This window comes from Gossypium arboreum, chromosome 1 (genome assembly GCF_025698485.1).
Source record: "Gossypium arboreum isolate Shixiya-1 chromosome 1, ASM2569848v2, whole genome shotgun sequence".
Lineage (NCBI taxonomy): Eukaryota > Viridiplantae > Streptophyta > Magnoliopsida > Malvales > Malvaceae > Gossypium > Gossypium arboreum.
Genome location: NC_069070.1, coordinates 84,172,850 through 84,187,566, shown reverse-complemented (window position 1 = coordinate 84,187,566; position 14,717 = coordinate 84,172,850).

Sequence of the window (14,717 nt, the reverse complement as noted above, 5' to 3'; positions counted from 1 at the left end):
ATACACATTCCTAAGCATATTGGCTCAATCTCACAAATTCTAGTTTGTATTCAGTAACGGACATACAACCCTGTTTAAGCTCGAGAAACTCTTTACGTTTTTTATCAATAAATCTCTGACTAATGTATTTCTTCCAAAATTCAGCTTGGAAGAAATCCCAGGTAACCCGCTCGCTCGGAACCACAGATATTAAAGTTTTCCACCAATGATACGCCGTATTTCCCAGAAGTGAAATGGTGCATTTAACACATTCTTCTGGATTCAGAGACATTTCATCAAATACCCGTATTGTATTTTCTAACCAGAATTCGGCTCTTTCAGCATCATCATTCATTGTAGCTCGGAATTCTTCAGCCCCATACTTTCTAATCTTATCAACCGGTGGTTTATTTAGATAAACTGGATTCACAGAAGTCACGACAGGAATTTGAGAAGGATTAATCGGGGGTGGAGGTTGTTGTACAGTCAGATTGGTTCTAATGTATTGGATGAACCATTCATTTATCATCTGATAGAAAGCTTGCTTAGCCTCGCTATCATGGCTACTCGTAGCTGGTCGAGAATCATCTTGCACCGTCCCTTGCACGGGAGCAGGCACATTACTTTCAACATCGTCAGCTACTGCTCTATTGGGATCCATAGCTATATAAAAGCACATTTCAAAGTCAGGAGTCATTACACTATCACAGATTCAAATATATGGCATGTAGAGCTAGACTCATATACACTATGGTAGTCCTAGAACCAACTAAACCATGGCTCTGATACCAATAAAATGTAACACCTCTATCCGTAACCATCACCGAAATAGGAAAAGGGAGTCACCGGACAGATAGAGCATTTCAGAGTAACACAAATTCACAGATATCATATAATATCAATACATAAATATGCATCCACAATTCATCCATTAAGATGTTCTACGAGACCTAAAACGTACATTTAAGGAAGGTAGGAACTAAACCGAGCCAATTCAGAAATTTCAGAACTTAATCAATATTTTCAAAACTGACCAAGTCACACTGCCGTGTGACTAGGCCGTGTGACTCACATGGGCACAAGACATGCCTATGTGGTCCAATTGTGCCAAAAAGAAGTCCTATACTGGCTTTTTAACACGGCCAACAGACACGACCGTGTGCCATGATCGTGTAAAATTTAGCTAGCTATTGAGTTTCTCACACGGCCACAAGGCACGTAGGTGTTCCCTAGCCGTGTGGCACAATGCAGGCTTGGTTTAAGCCAATTTGCCACCCCATATGGTTCCAATCCTACAAACATTAATATGCAACAAGTATACAAACATTTCCAACCAATTCATTGCTCAAATATGACCAAAACACATTAGAACATAGCACATTAAGACATACACCAAAATAATACACAAATATATCATTTGCTAGCCAATTCAAATGGCATAACTTGCACATACATATCAACTAATCCATTCTAGCTTATACATGCCATACATAATTATGTACATTTCTGAAAGTACCAAAAAGAGTTTGATGGTGTGATGACAATCCTCGACTATTCCCGAGCCTTCAGTAGCTATGATAACTATAAAATAGACAGTAAGCACACAGAGTAAGCTACAAAGAGCTTAGTAAGCCAAACACTATTGGTTTAATTACATAAAGCATATATATGTAGTTCGAAACAACAATAAGAATTTATAGCCATTTCTCAGAGTTGTTCATAAACTTAACCATGCTCATTTTCTTGTAAGCATATCATATTCATTTCCATAATTTCCGAACCTACTTCGCAAAAACAGAGTCTTTCATATTCAAAAATTAAGTACGATACGAACGTACCTGTAGGAATTATACATTTCATATCTCATACTTTATCATCAGACAATCTAGAAACGGAATAAATATTCACAGACAAGTACAATGCCAACGTCCCAGACGTGGTCTTACATGTAATTCAGTATCGATGCCTTTGTCCCAGATAGGGTCTTATACGAAAATAGATACGATGCCGATGTCCCAAACATGGTCTTACACTTAAATTTCAAATCGATGCTTGGGTCCTAGACACGATCTTACACGATAATTCAGATCAATACCAACGTTCTTTTATCAGGATCTCAAGGTCGTCCAATACCGATAACATTATAAACACAGAATTTAATCAACTTAACACATAAGTGTAGTTTGACTTACCTCGTACAGATTTCGGATGAAAATGAGTCGACTATTCGACTACTTTGGACTTCCCTCGATCTAAGTCTGATTTTCTTTGTTCTTGATCTAATACAATATAAATTCAACCATTTAATCATTCATTTCATTCAATTTAATCCATATACACATATTTAGGGTACTTTACATTTTAGCCCTTACATTTTCACACTTTGACAATTTAGTTCATTTTTCACAAAATCACCAATATGTAAAATTTCTTTGCAACAAGGGCTAGCCAAATTTTCATGGCTTCTATATAAGCCTTACAACATGTTAAATTTACAAATTAGTCCTTCAAAACCTCATTTTCACAAATTAGCCCAAATAGCTCATTTCATCAAAAATTCAAGAATAAAACATATAACTTATCTCACAAGCCTTCATAATTCATCCAAAAACATCACAAAACTCATGATATCAACAATGGCATTTCATGCAATCTTTAACAGAAATAGAAATTCAGACATGGGCTTTGAAGAACTCGAAGCAACGATCACAAAAACGTAGAAATTATCAAAAATGGACGAAAATTTGTACCTTAATCATTGATATTCATGGCCGAATGAAATGAAGCTTAAAACCCTTTCTTCTTTTCTAATTTCGGTAGAGAAAGATAAACAAAAGGGCCACATTTTGTTTTATTTTTTGATTAATATTAACAGGTTAATCAATTTCCCATTTTGCCCTTATTATTAAAACATAAATTTCCATCCACTAATGCCCATAATTGTCCACCATTTAAACAAATGGTACAATTGACATGCAAGGACCTTTATTTTAAAAGCCAAGCCAAATAGGTGCTTTATCATCTAGCACTCAAGTTTTACACTTTTCGCGATTTAATCCTTTTTCATAATTAAGTACAAAAATAGACAAATTAAATCACAGAAACTGTACAGATATAAATTCACATATCACAGACATAGAAAATAATATTAAAATATTTTTCAAACTCGAATTTATGGTCCCGAAACCACTATTCCGACTAGGGTCAAAACCGAACTGTTACATTATAAATATGAAACATGTGTTGAGGCAAAATTAACAAAAGTCAAAGCCACTTGATCTAATATATAATAATGCTTGTAAAGCTTCTTCAAATGAGAGGAAGAAATATAAATGTTTATTACCTTCATTGCTACGTATATTTTCTTAAGAGCTACGACGAAGAGGATTTTATTCTTTATAAGCAAGAAGTTGAAAACCAACTTAATAAAAAGATTAAGTGATCGTGGTGGTGGATATGTTGAATCATTTGAATGTTGTACACAACTTAATAACACCACCATACTTTCCTCAAATAGAGTAGTTGAACAAAAAAAAAAAAATAGACTCTAAAGGAAAAGATGAACGTACTGCTAAAAAGCTCTGGGTTATCACAGAAAATGTGGGGGGAGTGTTTCTATGAGTTAATTACCTTTTAAATAAGGTTCCCCACAAGAAAAGGGAGAAGACACCATATGAGATAGAAAATTATCCTACAACCACTTGAAAGTATGGAGGGTGTCTTCCTAACATAACGTATAATGGTAAGTTGAGACATATGTGTCGCCGACACTATACCGTTAAACAACTGATCTCAAATGGAGTTATCTTTGCTGATTTTGGAAAATTAAAGATATCATTGGGAATCTGCTAACTAAAGGCTTAAATCGAGATTATGTTAATAAAACATCGAAATGAATGTGATTAAATCCCATAAAAATAAAAGGCGTTATGAAGGAAACCCCTACCTAGTTGATTAGAGATCCCAAGATCTAGGTTCAAAGGGACAACCTAATTGCATAGACATTGTGAGGTTACTATAGGGGTACTTATCCCATGTCCATTCCTATGATGTAAATAGTGGCTAAAAATGGGATAGGTTAAACAATGCTTTTAACGACCATTGTGTGTTTCGGTGAGCCAAACAATATAAGTCACCTATGTGAGAGTGAAGTGGGACAGCTTCAAGAAAACTTTTAGGGCATAGTTCTCTCAAACTCTTGTAGAACCAAGAGATGTTCAGAGCTATATGAACATAACCATGAGAACTAAAACTTTGCCAGGGAGTTAGTTGTATGAGGAGTATCGTCATTTACACAAACGGCAGAATAGTTCAAAGACATCATATCTACTGATCAGCTAGTAAAGTAAATATACTTTTACAAGGGAAAGTTCAAGGGTGGATACCTACCTGTCCTATGCAATTATCGATCGTGGATTCTATCACCACATCGAGTAAATGTTTTTCGATAAAACTATCAATTTTCATTCATGTGGGGAATTGTTGGGAAAATTACATTTTTATGGAACTTTGAGTCATATTCTCAATAGGTAAAGGTGGAGATTGAATCATAAAATTATGGTTTCATATTCTACTCCATGAGACCTTTACAACAGTATACCATATGCTCAAAATAGTTGAGTGATGAATGAGAGATTGATGCTTAAAATAACCCACTTGGAAATAATTGTTAAGGAAAAAAAAAGCTTAGATCCCACATTGGTTAAATACCAAGTATGAGAGGTTTATATATGAGACCCCTTTTGAAGGGTGATTGAATGACTAAGCTTGGAACTCTGCCTCGGGTGCAGGGGGTGTAGGTCCAAACCAGAAGAGGTGGGGACGCAACCAGCACAAAGTGGGTGACCCGAAATGTTCGGACAGGACTGGCCTGCGGATATTTTAGCCCAACACAAAATATAATTTTTCCTCAGCAATATATACAAAATCTGATATAAAAGGATATATTTATCCTGAATTATTTAATTCTAATCAATGTGATTTGGTTTTAATCAAATTGATTCAATTGCCCCTTTAATGCAGATTTTGTCTCCTTATACATGGGTATTTCCATAAAATTTCTCCACTTTGAATGCCTATAAATGGCTTAGACTTCTTCAGAATTCTTAACTTATTTTTTCCACTCTCTCACACTAATTTTCTGTTACTATAAAAAACTTTTCTTTTCTTCTCTGAATTATTCAAACGTTCCGGTGATAGAAAAAGGCAAACATTCATTCTGTAATGCCCCTTACCCGTGTTCTACACCGAAACAGGGTACGAGACATTACCAGAACATAACAAATGCAATCGTACGAAACCATGACGTAGATTTTTTTTTTATATCCAAGTTAAAACAATTCAAATTTCATACTTAATCTTCATACCTTATAGCTTGAACGATATTAATTAATATCAATGGTCATATACAAAATGAGCTATCAAATATTGAAGGCTAACATTTTAGGCCAAATTAATTATGAGATAAAACAAAATAACTAAGTCCTCTATACATGCCATAATCCAAAATATAGTTTTCAAAATACTAAAAGAGTGTTGATAGTGTGAATGGATCTCTAACGATCTCCGAACCTCGAGCTGGCTTGGTGACACTATAAGACAAAGGAAAGGAAAGAGAGTAAGTATAAAGTTTAGTAAGTAAGTACGTAAATAATAAACAACTTGTCAACATGATTCTCAAGGTAAAACAATCATAATTGTACAATTACTCATTTTCAAGTTAAGTTGTTTCCGTGAGTCACAGTCACTAAATTTTTTATAGCTGGAGCTACGGAACTCCAAATTAAGATTGTTAATTTTCCCAGAAACTAGACTCATATATATTCTTACCATAAAATTTTTAGAATTTTTGGTTTAGCCAATTAGTACAGTTTATTCATTAAAGTTACCCCTATTTCACTGTCCAATAGTTCCGACCTCTCTTCACTAAAAATTATTTATCTCATGGAAAGCGACTCCAAATTAAGAATCACTAATTTTCTCAGAAACTAGACTAATATATTTTCTTACCATAAAATTTTTAGAATTTTTGATTTAGCCAATTAGTACAGTTTATTCATTAAAGATACTCCTGTTTCACTGTCCGACAGTTCCAATCTTTCTTCACTAAAAATTATTTATCTCATGGTACAGATCTCGGATGCTGTCCCTGTCAATTCCTATTGACAATAGACTTATTAAGGATTTTAAGCATGCAAATTATGACCCATAATTATTTTTTTACAATTTTTAATGGTTTTCCCAAATCAGAATAGGGGATTCCAAAATCATTCTGACTCTGTCTCACAAAAATCCAATTATCATAGATTATGAAATTCTTTTACCTTCACCATTTCTTTTATGAGAAAATAAACTCATTAAGATTTAATTTCATATCTTATTCAACCTCTAATTCAATTTATACCATTTTTGGTGATTTTTCAAATTCATACAACTGCTGTTGTCCAAAACTGTTTTATTACAAAATTTCATTTACTCCATTCTATCTTACCAAAAGATTCGCTCAGATATCGAGCACATTGCTCACAACTTTTCACATCGACATACCTGCACTTATTCATCACACAATCATGTACATATGTATTATCACTTAGTAAATTTCCCATTGAACTCATTGGAATAATAACAGATGCCAGGTGGCCTGTGCATAGACCACCCTTGTAATCGAAGCTCTCTGGTACGCATAGTAGCCTGCACTTAGTACTTCACATGCGACCTATCAATCTGGTATACGTAGTAGCCTGCACTTAGTACTACAGACGTGATTTATCCATCTAATGTACGTAGTAGCCTGCACTTAGTACTACACACGTGATCAAAGTTAACGGGTACGCATAGTAGCCTGCACTTAGTACTACACACGTGACCTAACAATTTGATACACGTAGTAGCCTGCACTTAGTACTACACATGCGACCTAACAATCTGATCCACGTAGTAGCCTGCACTTAGTACTACATACGTGACCTAAAACTATCTTAAACGCATAGTAGACTGCACATAGTACTACACATGTGTTCTCACAATGGATCATTTGTATCTCTTCTATTCTGAAGGTTTAATCGGGAAATTCTTCACTTTTCAACATTTTACTAACTCGTTCTTAGTCAATCCCAATTCGTAGTTTACATAAATTGATCATTCTATAGACAGACACATATCATATAGTAAAAAAAGATAATAACATAAAAAGAATCAAAATATCATTTACATACAAACTTACCTCGATGCAAAATATAGAAATTTTGCAATTTAGTCCACAATTTTTTCCTTTCCCTGATTAAGGTCGATTCTACGTCTTTCTTGGTCTATAATAACACATTTGACATATTAAAATGCTCACATTATTCAAATTAATCCAAAAACATCCTATGGCAAAATTTAAAATTTTGCCCCTAAAGTTTCAAAATTACAATTTTGCCCTTAAAGTTTCAAAATTACAATTTTCCCCTAGGTTCGGGAAATAATTTTTATTCAATTTCCTTGTATTTTAGGCTTATTCGAACCATTTTCATAACTATAGCAGTCCACAATTTGCATTAAATCACACACACACATTTTACACTTTTTTACAAACTAGTCCTTTTATGCAATTTCAACAAAAATCACTTAGTAAGAGTTGTTTACCACACTCCAAACATTCATATTCTTCCATAAAACATCAAAATAAATTCATGTCATCCATGGGTAAAATTTTAAATATAAACCCTGGCTCAAAATATTGGTAGAAATAGGTAAACCGAGCTACGAAGATCTCAAAAATATAAAGAACATTAAAAACCGAGCTAAAATGGACCTACAATCGAGCTTGAAAGTTTGAAAAACCCTAGTTATGTCTTCCTCATGTGAAATTCGGCCAAGGGGTTGAAGATGGACAAAAATTGGCTTTTAATTCTGTTTTTAATTCATTTTAATAACTAAATGACCAAAATGCCCTTAATGAAAAACTTTGGAAACATGCCTAACCATGTCCTTTTTTGTCCACCAACTTAACCAATGGTCTAATTGCCATATAAGGACCTCCAATTTAAAATTTCATAACAATTGAACACCTCTAACATGTAAAACTCAAGTTTTGCACTTTTTACAATTTAGTCTTTTTGACTAAATTAGTGCCCAAACGTCAAAATTTTTGAACAAATTTTTTACAAAATAGTCCCATAATGTAGACCATAAAAATATAATAGAAACACATTTTTCTATGTCAGATTTATGGTCCCGAAACCACTATTCTGACTAGACCCAAAATCAGGTTGTTACACATTCGTTGATCGTTGTAGAGGTGCTACTACTTTGATCACTATTGTTGTTATATCCTAGGAGACATTTGACCAACATTTATCCAAGTATCGTAGGAGAGGTCAAATCTGTCTTAAAGAAACTACGTTTCATAGGCCTCAACGTTTCATAAAATCCATTTCCTTCCTGTTTATTTCAACTTCTATTACAGTTTTTTTTTTGTTTTTTGTATTTCACAAATTAATGATAAATCATTCTATTTGATTTTGTTCTATATGTGTTTATTTATATTTAATTATTTTGTTCACTAATGTGTTTTGTCCAACAATAAGCAACCAATGCAACATCTTTTGGTTCCTTGAGAATTTTAGGAAGAATCAATTGATGGTGAAAAACTTGACACAACTATCTTAAGAAAAAACAAAAATTAAAATTAGGTTTGATATTATGAATCAGAAGGTTAAGACTTTATAAAATTATAACACATGACGAATCAAAAGAAAATAAATTAAAGTTGTAATTCAATAAGTCTAGTATAATACATGAAGACAATTCAAACAACACCAAAGTTTCATAAACTAGATACAAAAATAACATAAACAAATTAACCTTCTACTATGTTTTAATAAACCTAACTAATTTCTAGATGCTCGCCATTCATAGAGCATTGGATTGGCTAGTTGCATCCTCCAAGTAGCCCATGTATTTGATGGATGAATATTTATGATATTCACTTAATCGGCATCTATCACATTTCTAGGTAATCCTTCTCCCAACTCTGCTTCGATAGGATCAAGACTCATCTAGGTTTGAATAAAATTATATAGCAAACAACATACAATAATGATTCTATTGTGCACACTCACAAGATAGAATAATGGACTCCTAAGTATTCCCTATCTAAGTTTTAATAACCTAAAGCATCTTTCAATAACATTGTGCACTGAAGCATGTTTCAAATTGTAAAATTCTTCTGGAGTACTTGGCTAGTAACCTTGATGCCACTCATTCAAATGATATCTTTGTCCTCTAAAAGGTGCAAAAAATCCCTTACAATTTGTGTAACTAGCATATACTAGATAATAACAACCTATAAAAAAGAAAAAAAAAACTATTTATCATGATTAACTTTCCCCCAAAAAATATGATCTTAAAAATTAATTCAAATCTCTCCAATTATGCACCTTACCATGAGGAACTTTTAGTCCACATCTCTTACTAATGCCATCTTGAAGAACCCTTCCATTAGCAACAAAACCTTCCTAACCAGGAAGAACATAAACAAAATGCATATCAGGTGTACAAACACCTAACATATTTGTTAATATGTCACCTTTTGCACATTCAATATTTAGGTTTATCAACTTTTGGAATCCCAATCTTGATGTGGGTTCCAACTAAAAACACCTAAGCAATTCTACATCACATGTATAAAACCCTGGGTTAGGATATTATATTTAAATCTAAATCAACTAAATTATGTACGAGCTATATATGGAACTTACTCTAATACCTTGAACCATTTCCACCTTAGGTCTGTATAATTAGCTGTAATTGGCTTTTCCTTTTTAAATAACACATCTTGTAAGCATATGAAAACATTTAAAATGTAACACCCTACAACCAAGTCCTACGCCGGGACGGGACGCGAGGCATTACCACACTTAAACACATGAATTCCAACTTTCTCGAATCATCAAGGCGTGACCAAATTTAAAACTTTTTCAAACCTTGTCTAAATTTATTAATATGGGCTTACTAGGCCTCAAACGACCATTGGAAAATCATTCAGGATTGGCTCGGGCCCTTAACCACTTTAGAAAAATAGCCTTTGAAACAGGGCACAAGCCCGTGTGGTCACTAAGACATGGCCACGGCCCGTGTGATAACCATGGCCTAAGCATCTCGAGACACGCCCGTGTCCCATGCCTGTGTGAATTTAATTCTAAATTCGAACCTATAGGGGTTTTCACACAGCCTGACACACGCCCGTGTCTATGGTCGTGTCCCTCACACGGCCATGCCACGCCCGTGTCTAAAAACCTTGACATTCTGTTTTGACGTCAGCATCCAATTTAGGGCAAACGACCGGGGCACACGCCCGTGGCCAGAGGCCGTGTCTTCCACACGGCTGAGACACACGGTCGTGTCTCTGCCCGTGTGTTTACTACCATGCATTCTGACTTGAAATTTTTACGTGCAGGGGACATACAGTCGGACAACAAGCCAATGCGACTGACCGTGTTCCACACACGGCCTAGACACATACCCGTGTGTCTACCTATGTGGACAATATAGGGCTATCTACCAAGCCCTTTGCCACCCTGAAACACAATATAACAACTTGATTTCTCAATTCAACAACCACACCTAAGGCATCTACACATTTCATATATATAAACCAAAGCAACCAACGAACTACTCATTCAGGAAAGAACCTTTTGTATTCATATAACAAGTATTCATATAACAAGTATTCATATAACAACCTTCAACATTATCCATTTTCCATGGCCTAATACAAAATGGTGTCAATTACTAAAACAAGTCAACACATTTGGCCCCAAAACAATGTGACACTCAACAAAATCAAAGTTCCTATACATGCCGTAATCAAAATTTAAGAACTAATTATACCAGGTGCTTTGATTCGATAGTGTGATCGATGTCTCTGACGTCCGTTGATCTACGAGCTAATTGGACGGCACTATGAGAAAAAAGAAAAGAGATAGAGTAAGCATAAAGCTTATTAAGTTGCATGAAAATAATCAACAACTACTTATCATAAAGCAATATGCTCATAATCTTTCATAGTTTATTTACAAATACTATAAGTAGATGTAAGTTCAACTTACTTATCACCATCTAATACAATTCGTATTTCATGCACTCAGCCCGTATCTCATACATTTCAATTTGGTACCTATACCACTCATTACATAATCCCAAATTTTCTCATTTCGATATAAATCATAAACCTTTTGTTGAACCATTTGGAATACTACCGGATACTCGATAGCCTTAACATGGGCTAAGATGCCGATGCCATGTTTCAGACATGTTCTTACACTGGCTCTCATCTATCGATGTCGATGCCATGTCCCAGAAAGGTCTTACACTGACATGCAACAAGCTGACGCCATGTCCCAGACAGGTCTTACACTAGCTTGTTCATCATGAGGCTGATGCATGTCCCAGTCATGTCTTACACTAGCTCTCCTCTCAATGCCGATGCATGTCCCAAACATGTCTTACACTGGCTTAAATATCAAGAGGCTGATGCATGTTCCTGACATGTCTTGCACTGGCTCTCATAATATGGTTGGTGCATGTCCCAGACATGTCTTACACTAGCACACATACCACCCAATATCAAGGTACCAATATCCAAGTTTATTCCAAATGCTCAACGTAAGTCCCTACTATGTCAATTTCTCAACATGTATTCTCATATTTAAAATCAAAGCAATTTATGCCATATCAATACAAATGCACATCATAAAGATAGAGTTGCATTATTAACATACAACTTAATTTGGATTACAAAAAGTAGACTGCTATTCAGTTTTAGTCTACTTGCTTTGCTTTTCCCCGGTCTAGGCTCGGATTTTGCATTTCTTGGTCTATAGTGATGAAAATTCACAAATTTAATCATTTCATTAATCTAGGTACTCAACAATTTAAAATTGGGCAAAATGACCATTTTGGCCTTAGACTTTTACAAAATAACCATTTTACCCTTAGGTCTGAAAATCGATTTTTATTACATTTTCTCCCTAACCAAGCCTAAATGATTACTTTTTATACTAGAAGCAGTCCAAAAAATCTCAATATTTTACATATTTATCACCTATTTTACAACTTATGCAAAATGGTCCTTTTTAGGGTTTTCATGAAAAATCTCTTTATAAAAGTTATTCATTACACTACCATAACTCATATTCTTCCATAAAATTTCAGAAAACAACATGAACAAACTCATGGTAAAACCCTATACTTTCAACCATTTTGCAAAATAGTCCCCTCATTTGAAAGCTCATGTTACAAGGGTTCTAAAAGTACAAAAATCATCAAGAAAAACCCTAAAGATCACTTACTTGTAGAGAGATTAAGTGGCTGAAAATTCCAGCTTCAAAAACTCCTTTAATGGCTGATATTTTCGGTCTAGAAGAAAGAGTGGAGAAAAAAGATGATAGCTAGGCTTTAGGGCATTATTTTATCCCATATTATGTCATCAAATACCTAACATATTGACCATGTAATTTTCTTTGTCTCATGGCTGGCCAAGCTATAGTCTAAGGGTCTATTTGCCTTTTAAAGACCCCCAATTTAAGTTTCATGGCAATTTAACACCCTTAGCAATCAAATTAAGACTTTTGAACTTTATGCGATTTAGTCCTTTTTCTCAATTAAGCTCACAAACGCTAAAATTACTTCACCAAATTTTTCATGCACTAATATAAACGTGTTATAACTCTAAAATAGTAATAAAATACTTTCTCTAACCTCAGATTAGTGGTCTCAAAACCACTATTTTGACTAAGCCCAAAATCGAGCTGTTACAATTCTCCCCCACAGGGATTTTCGTCCCCGAAAATCTTACCGGTGAATAAGTTCGGGTATTGATCTTTCATAGTCTCTTCGGGTTCCTACGTGGCTTCCTCGACTCTGTGTCTATGCCACAAAACCTTTACGAGTGCTACACTTTTCTTCCTGAACTTCTTGACCTCTCGGTCTAAAATCTTAATCGGTTATTCCCCATAGGTCATATCCAGGCTTATTTTAATTTCTTCTGGTGAAATCATGTGTGAGGGGTTAGATCAGTAACGGCGCAACATCGATACATGAAATATATTATGAATTTTCTTTAACTCATGAGGCAAGGCTAATCGGTATGCTACTGACCCAATTCTCTTGGTCACCTCATAAGGTCCAATAAATCGCGGACTCAGCTCGCCTTTTCTACCGAATCTAAGGACGTTCTTTCACGGGGATACTTTCAAAAAAACTTTATCCCCGACTTGAAACTCGATCTCTTTTTGTTTCAAATCCGCGTAGGATTTCTGTCTATCTAATACGGCCTTTATACAATAACGAATTACTTTAACCTTTTCTTCAGTCTCTCTGTCTAAGTCGATCCCGTGAATCTGATTCTCTCTCAACTCGGTCCACTATAAAGGAGTTCGGCACTTATGCCCATATAGAGCCTCATAAGGCGCTATTTTCAGACTTGATTGATAACTGTTGTTGTAGGCGAATTCGACCAGTGGTAAATACCTTTCCCAACTACCTTGAAACCCGAGAACACAACACCGTAACATGTCCTCTAATATTTGAATTATTCTCTCTGATTGACTATCGGTTTGCGGGTGAAAAGCCGTGCTAAAATTCAGTTTCCTTCCCAATGCCTCTTGTAACTTCCTCCAAAACTGCGAGGTAAACCTCGGATCTCTATCCAAAATAATTGACAAGGGCACCCCATGAAGTCTCATGATCTCAGAAACATAAAGATCGGCCAATTTCTCAAGGGAATAGTCGGTACACACTAGTATAAAATGTGCTGACTTAGTAAGTCTATCAACAACGACCCAAATTGAATTCTTTTTCCTTGGTGTCAAAGGCAACCCTGACACAAAATCCATGGTTACTCGATCCTATTTCCACTCGAAAACCATCACAGGCTGAAGTAAACCCGAGGGTACTTGGTGTTCAACCTTCACTTGTTGACTAACTAGACATTTAGAGACAAATTCAGAAATGTCTCTTTTCATTCCCGACTACTAGTACATTTTCTTCAAATTATTGTACATTTTCATACTACCCGGGTGGATAGACAAACAACCACTATGTGTCTCTCACAAAATCTTCTAAATGACTCATTATTCTTGGGTACATAAATTATGCCTCGGTGCATCATACAACCATCAGTACCAATACTAAAGTCTGATTCAACACTCGACTCACACTGAGTTCTCTTGGCTTGCAATTCACTGTCGTTATTCTGAGCTTCGCAAATCTCTTACAGGAACACCAGTCTAGCTCTCAACTCTTCCAGAATCAAACCATCATCAGTCACTGACAACTGAGCATTCATAGCTGTAACACCCCTCACCCGTATTCGTTATCAGGATAGGGTTCGAGGTATTACCGAAACTTTACATTTAAAACATACTGAATCGACTTACCAGGTTTAGCTCAGATTTGAAACTTTCAGGCATTCACATCTTGTCCCGTAAATGGGCCTTCAAGGCCCTAAATATACATAGAGATAGATCGGGATAGGACCGAGAACACTTAATAACTTTAGAAAATTTCCTTACTTAGTAGTGTCACACGCTCGTGTATGATGGGCCGTGTGGTCGCCCACGCCCGTGTGGCCTAGGGCACATCCACGCCTCTAACCCGTGGGCAACACTGACTTTTAGGTATGGCCGAGACACACGCCTGTGGGCTCACCCCGTGTCCAAAACTTGAGTATTCTGTTAAATTAACACAGCCAA